A 7,621-nucleotide genomic window follows, 5' to 3' on the forward strand; every position below is an offset into this window, starting at 1 on the left:
TAGTTTAATGCATTGCTACTGACAAGCCTTCTAGAACAAATACTGATACATTTGCTGTATGACTAATTCCCACAAATACCATTATAATAGCTGCTACCAAGTTAAAGAATTCATCTATAAGAGTTCAGTAAAAGTTCATAGCTTTAAAGACAACACGTACCAGTACCAACCTGCCATTTTCCTTCTGAACATATGACAATTTTTTCTTGATTTTTTCCCACTTACATCTTGGGCTGAAATTCCCAGTAACAAAACAGTGCATGAAAATCACTCACTTATTCATGCAGAACACATCTCCTAACACCTACCATGAGGAAATGGATTATGAGTATTTATCAAAGCAACCTTTACATGTACGCTGCCAGATTGATACAGTCACCTGACAGAGGTTAGAGAGGGACTCTGGTGAACAAAAGAACCAAAGAGATTATAAGACAGATCTGAATTATTTGCTATTACCATCCAAACTAAGACAAACTTGGCAACAACAGGAGCCTGATGAAACAGGGGAAACCTGACTTGCCAAACAGAAGAACATGCCCTAACTTCGACAGGAAAAATAATAAATGAGGCTGCCAGACAAGAATTACATTCACAAATGGACTTCAGTCCATAGAAGTTACAAAAAAATGCATGTTCAGGATGAAGGCATTCCATAAACTGTTAGGAAGAATCAGTTGTCTAGGAATAGGAGAAGCATAATAATCTCAAGCACCATCACCATTTCCTCTTACCACTGTTTGTGTAAAACCTGATAGTCTGGGCATGTCCCACCAACAGAAATAATGTAAAACCAGTCAAAAGGAAAGGAATATTACTTTTATAAAATGTATTATTTATAGAAACTATTTTACCAAAAGTTTTGGGAAAAAACTTGCCTGTTCCTTTGTACCAATTATCCAAAGAACCAGGCAAATCACAGTGCTATGATGATCCTAAATAGTGTCTTCATAGATACGTCTAAGGGAGCACCCTCTGCAATTCATGCATTTGGGAAGTTAACACCACCAAATTGTCTTCTACCTCTCTAAAACATTATTACCAACTCAAAAAGAAATTATGTTCAAATATCATACCTTTTAATTTAATTGCTATTCTGTATTTCGCTTGAAATACAATATTCTAGAAAGCTCTACTTTTGTTATAGATTCTACTGAAGCACATGTATAGGCATGTTAGTATATACACTAATAATCTATACTATATTAGTATATATTACATAGCACTCTTATAAACTGAACTATCACAGATACACAGTTTGAACTGGTCTGACTGATTCTTATTCTACTATCATTGTAAAGTATAAAAGTAAAATTGAACAGTCTGTAAAGACCTCTACTGTAAATTATCACTGCACCCAGGGACTCAGACAAAGTAGCAAAAACGTCCCTTTAATGAAACTATAAGAGTAACATCACTTATTAATGCCTCACCTTCTTGCAAAAGAGCTGTGGTCTTAAAATCAAGTAACAAGAGGGAAAAAGTACTTAGTTTCATTCTATTACTGGATGCTACAAAAACATGTGAAAGCGCAAACCAATTGCCATTCCCGGTCATTCTCTATTACACTTGTACCTTTTGACAGTATTTCCTAGTATATACCTACTTTTTCAGTTCCCACAACAGGCATTCCTACTATCAGCCCTGACGTAGTAGCCACTGTCTGCCATTACCACACAGAGACATCTGGATTTAAGATTATGTTTTTAAAATTTTATGATAAACCTGATTTCAGTGGCTTCTTAGTTTGCTCCACTCCACAAGTGCATTTCCTTTCACCAGACTGTTTATTTCCCCTAATTTAAGATTGACTGATGATTCATTAGTAATGTCCTGTAAATGTAATCACAAAGGTGCAGGAAAAAATCTTAATTACTGCATCAAAAAGTATGCAGAAAAAGAGAACAATTTAATAAATTATTGCTCAATAAAGACAACCCTAAGCATACTACTTGAAGGCAGCATGTTAGAACAAATGACATTCCAAAAACTGAATTAGGCTATCTAACTAAAGAACTTATTCTGATCCTCACTAGGATACTGAAGTACTAGTATCTATACAGTATGGGATGCAGCTTCACTCCAGCTTGATTGAGTCACTGTTCTTCTAGTCCTTTCAGAGATTTGGACTAAACATTCCTAATAGGCACAGTGAAGATGTCCACACACTTAAACAAAAAAACTTTATAAATTCCTGGAGGGAATAGAAAGTTGAAATCTTGGTTCCAATCAAGATTTTCTTTACTAAATCTGTAGCAATGCTTTTAGGCTAAACCACTGAAAGATCTTTACAACTGAGGATTCTCACAACTGTCCAGGAATCATGTCCACGTGCACAAGAGGCCCTCACAATAGCATCCAACATATAAGAGATGAAGATAAAGAATTCCCCTGCTGTCTTGGCATGCCTTGCAAAACAGCACTGGGCCTTTTGCTCAGCCAAAATGCTGGACTTATCCCATTTACACTGAGTAGCTGCTGTCAAGACGCTGTACTGAAAACTGTACCGCATCACTTTGTAAAGTGAGGTTGCCAGACAGAACCCTCTGCAGCAATAAAGACCATTCCTGTCACTGATGCATGCTTTCTGTACAGTTAATTTCTGGACAAACAAGAGGTGGAGACCACTCTTCAATTCACCCATGAGACAATCTTGCTAATATTTAATAATTTTCTTTTTTTTCCTGAGTACAGGATAAATCATTAGACCTATTACTTTTTCCTCTCCTAGAGGCACTAGACTCACTTCACAACACAGACAAATCCTTCTCAAAGGAGAATTTGTCCTTGTTTTGCCTCTTATGACCTATCCTCTCAAGTCTTATTTCTATACCAGTAATTTCTGACGCTCATGTTTCTTGAAAGTGCTGTAGTGTGCACTATATATACTACTCGGAAAAGAAGTTTCCAAACTTTTGTATTCCACTACGTACAAAACGTCTCTGAGTACACAAAGCATTGGCACAAGCAGGGGTTGAGAAGGACAGTTCTGCATTTGTTCTGCAGCACTGGTCACCTGTCATGAGTCTTTGCCCAGAGAAAAATGTATTAATTTCTCTTTTAATAGCATCAATTTATATTACCTGTATTTTTAAAATCAAGTATCATACCAAGTTGCAATTAGTTACATCACACAGTCTCCAATGTTTTGCTGTTTTCTGTCACTATAACTAGGCTATATCAGTGATAGTTTAAAAAAATGTATCCACCGTTAAAAGTACTAATGCAGTCATGAAAATAATATCACTTATTTCAAGTTAGGAAAACTGACCAAGTAACAACTTTTTTTTTTTCTGCAGTATGTTAAATTATATTTATTTGAACAAGTTTCTTTGTCAAATTAAAAAAATCTACAGAGAAAATGAAAACCAAAGTCCCTTCCACAAAGAAAAGCACAAGCTCCGATCAGCATCACCCCTTTACTCAACAAGAGAGCACACTCCCAGATGCGGTTTTCTCCCACATTCCAAGGAAGTTTGCTTATTCCGTATTTTCCTCCTATTGTTTGTATTCTCAATTCCCAAAGACAACATTTACATTTGGATTCACCTCTGCCATTAAAGCCTTTACGGCCGAGCGCCAGGGAAGGCCTGTAACTCAAAGGGCGTAGGAAGAGGCATTCAGTTAAGTTTTGTTGTTGTTGCTGCTACCGGACCAAACATACAACACAATCCACGAATCAAAACAACCACGCTACGAAGTTCAAGCTACACTTGGCACAGCCACGGGCTTCCTTGCTCCCTTTTCGGACTGCGACTCCCCGAGGCGGGGCCATTTACGCCCCCAGCCCAGGCCCCACCGGGGCAGCCGGCCAGGGCCGTCCGCTCGCCCCGCGGCCGCGCTCACACGAAGCGGCGCCGGCCCAGGCCCGCCTCACACCCGACAATGGAGGAGAGGGTGACCCGGCGGCGGGCAGGGTGGCTGTCACTCACCGGTCGGGGCCGCCGCTGCCCCGCGGCAGCCCGCAGGTGTCAGGCACCGGTTTCCCTCGATCTCTGGGCGCGGGAGGCGCCCACCGCCGCCTTCCTCTCCTACGGCGCGGGCGAAGGGTGGCGACGAAACCGAACCTCAGGGAGTGGAGGGGGGGAGGGAAGGGAGGGGGCGCGAGCGGCGACCGTTAAAAGCCGCAGGGCGGGGGACGAGGCTACCCGGCCGGCCAGGAAAAAGGGCGCTGTCTCTCCCTCCCGGTACCACCCCACCCTCCTCCGCCTCCCCCCCCTCCCCGGCTCCCCGCTCACCCGCAGGCCCGGCAGCGGCAAGGGAAGCGGGAGAGGAAAGGCGGCAGCGCGGGCCGGGCCTAAACAGCAGCGCTGAGGCGACGAGACGGTGACGGCCCCTCAGCAGCCGCGCGGCAGAGGGCAGGGAGCCGCTCGCGCCGCTCCCGCTCCGACCGGCCCCGCGCGCCGACGACGCCTCTCGGCCGGGCCGGCGCCGCGCACTCCGCTCGCGTGGAGGCCCGGGAGACGGGAGCCCACCGGAGCCACTCCGCGAGCCCCGGCGCGTGGCGGCGCGAACACTCCCCGCGCCTTCACCTCAGGCGCGGCCGCTGCCCCGCTGCCGACCCCCCCCCCCCCCCCGGCCCCGCGCTCGGCCCCGCTCGCTGCCTCGCGCAGTGCTCGGGCCCTTCTCCCCCGCACAAGCTTGGCGGCGTCTGGGAACGGCGCGCGCCCATTGGCTGCCGCGCCGCGTGAGGTCAGGCGCCCTCCCCGCGCTATTGGCTCGAGCCCGTGTGTGTACACACGGCTCCCGCCAATCCGCGCAGCGGTGGGGGGGGTGGGTGGGGGCGGAAGGGCGTGGCCGGGCGAGTGCCGGGGCCACCACCCCCCCCGGCCCCGGCGCTGCGGCTGGCGCAGGGGCCGAGGGGCGGGCCGGGAGACGGGAGGGGGTTGGTAGTTGACGGCAAGCGCTGCGCTGCGGTGCGCCCTCCGTGACAGCTGCGGGCGGCCGCATGTGCCCCCCCCCCCCCCCCCGGCACCTAGGTGCAGGCGCTACCGCCGGGAGTGGGACGCTGCTTGCCGGTACGAAGGCTGGGTTTGTGTTTATGTACAGTGAGGGGCGCCGCAGCGTCTGCAGACGCGGGCCGTACCGGGCTGCCTTCTTGTTTGAGAGGAGACGGCCCGTTTGTGTCCTGGGGATGCAAAGTTCATCCCCGCCCCGGGTTGGGGCGCCTCAGGCGAAGGAACATCCGACCAGGCTGCGGGGCGGCCGCGATACGCAAACCACGAGTACCCCTTCTGAACGTGCCCTGCTACAGCTCCGTAACTTCCTTCCTGTAAAACAAAGGATCACTTCGCAAACAAAAGGATGATGTTCCAAGGGAGCAGCTACCGGCGCTGCTCGCTCCTCTACCCGCCGCAGAGTAACCCCTGAACAGCTGCTGCTCTGGTCATGCGGCCCCAGAAACCGGGTCCCGGCTGGAGGCAGAAGGGCTTTCAACATTTGCTTACCTTGTTCAAAAAATTATTTCAATAAAGAATGATTCACTATTCCTACCGTGAGAATATGAACTGAACCACTCCTGGGAGTAAAAAAATCGCCTAGTTTCATTCAAAGCAACAATGCAATGTTTTTGAAAAGTCTTTCTCGTGTACTGCCAGGCACATCCATACTGTGCAGTTTTTCAAAATTGTTACAAAAATTCACTTTAATTCCACTGAGGTAAACAAGGTTTATGTGGTTGCATAGAAAAACTGTTTCAAACAACTAGACCATACACAGACCAAACACGATGAACTTGTGTTTTTCTTGCTTTACAGACATTATATGCTCTAGAAAGACATATTTGATGCTATCCCCTTTCCTAAGAAGGGAAAGGAACACCAAAAAATAGGTGTTCAGCCCCTGAAATAAGAGTTCTCAAACAAAGGGATAAGGAAAATATTAGCAAGTAAGAACTGTATGTTTACTTCAGCTGGATAGTTCTCAACAGAAAATCTGGCATGTGCCCAGGAATTTGCTGACTTGGTGGTTTTAGTTTCTTTTCATCCTCTGTAAAATACTTTCATCACATTCAACAAGACCTTTGTCAATATTTGCAGTGTTAGGCAAGATATTTTCATGGAACCATTAAAAACCAAATGCAAACGATTGTGTATTCTCTTGTGTACACCCTCTGCCAGGTACAAATAGAAGAGCTAACAGAACGGAAATCAGAGCACGCTCTGGCAGAGCTGCAAAAGGCATGTGCTGCCTGGGAAAGGAAGTAAAACAAGCAAACCAGGTAAGCTGGTTTATTGCACTGTTCAGTACGTTACCTGAGCTAGACAAATACTTGAACTCAAGCCCAGCCTCAATAAAGACACGCTTCAAATACCTTTTTAGAGCACTGGTTTACTTTTCTGCAATAAACAGGAATGAACTGAAGTCAGATACTGTTTCTGATTATGGGCATGAAAAACAGGCATTTTAACCAGCAAGGAAAAAAGAAAGGTCAATGCTATAGTTTGCATTTGCTTTCAACAACAAACTGCAGAATGAGATTACAATACACACACACACACACACACACACTCTTGAGTCTGAGGCTGCTGAAACACTCAGTTTGCATGAGGGTAATCTGCTGAAAATTCTAAACCAATGCAACTTTTTGAACTTACACAAATACCAAACTTATCCCAGAGTAAGGGCTGCATTGAAAAACATTTTTAATTATTTTTTTTTTTTAGACATCCTAACTGATCAGACTTTTCTAAACCCCCACCTTTGCCTTTCACAACATGACACATCTAAACGTTTGCTCGTTTCATCTTCTTGTCAGCCCACAACCCTTGCCACACTCCCTGTAAGTCCTCAGCTTGTGGGTGAGAGCAGTATCATGTTCCTGGCTCAACCTGCAGTACTGCCATACCTATTTGTTGAAGGAGGGATCATGACTTTGTCCGTACTTTCTGGCACAAACCCCTCTCTCTTCTATGGCTCACTGACTAGCAAGAAATGGTTCTTACCTTTTTCTGCAAGAGTTCTGCTCAGCTGGTAAGCCTCTGTGCTTTGCACTGATCCTGGGAAACAGTGGGACAACTAGGATCTTGCTAAAGACATTGTACCAAACAGAAGCAGGCTGAAACAGTTATTCAGTGTTTCCCTATTTTACTTTGTTCTGACAGGAAAGCGAGTATAAATGCTCTTGTCAAAACCAGATAAGAATGACTGAATTAATTTTAAAAAAACAGATAAGAATGACTGAATTACTTTAAATAAAATTAGCTGTTCTAAGAGAGAAGAAAACTGCTTAAAAGAACACTACTCTTGGCAAAGTTCATTATATTTTAAACATAGCTTATGATTTAGTTAGGTGAGAAGACTTATATGACATCTGCTCAATATTTTCAACTATCTGAAGACTATTTTATCTGCCCTTTCTCTTGGCATACAATAATTAATCCAATAGTAGTGAGATCCCTCCAATATCAGGGGGATTTTTCATGCTGCGTAGTCCCCACATACATAGCAGGACTGTATGTCATTAGGAATAAAACTGCCAAACAGGGATGAAATTACCTGCCATCAGCACCATGTGTATCTGTGGAGGCAGGATGCCCAGAGATCATTAACACATCTCTCAACTCAATTTCCCATCTTCATATGCATTACCATGCAATCCTAAAGTAAAACATTGACAGTC

At 45.4% G+C, this 7,621-nt stretch overlaps 1 protein-coding gene across 5 annotated transcripts in view; it reads right to left on the reverse strand.

The window, feature by feature from the left end:
- The window catches only part of TFDP2 (transcription factor Dp-2), a 53,975-nt gene extending 49,407 nt beyond the window's left edge, over positions 1-4,568 (reverse strand). For 2 of the 5 annotated variants that reach the window (XM_071752142.1, XM_071752139.1), the window contains exon 1: positions 4,239-4,568. The gene's annotated coding sequence lies outside the window, so the exon portion shown is untranslated. Of the gene's footprint in view, positions 1-3,549; positions 3,753-3,932; positions 4,186-4,238 lie in introns of those variants that run through there. The other 3 variants (XM_071752140.1, XM_071752143.1, XM_071752141.1) reach the window with 3 other exon arrangements.
- Positions 4,569-7,621: the final 3,053 nt, after the last annotated feature.

The sequence above is a fragment of the Heliangelus exortis genome, chromosome 9, assembly GCF_036169615.1.
Source record: "Heliangelus exortis chromosome 9, bHelExo1.hap1, whole genome shotgun sequence".
Classification (NCBI taxonomy): Eukaryota; Metazoa; Chordata; class Aves; order Apodiformes; family Trochilidae; genus Heliangelus; species Heliangelus exortis.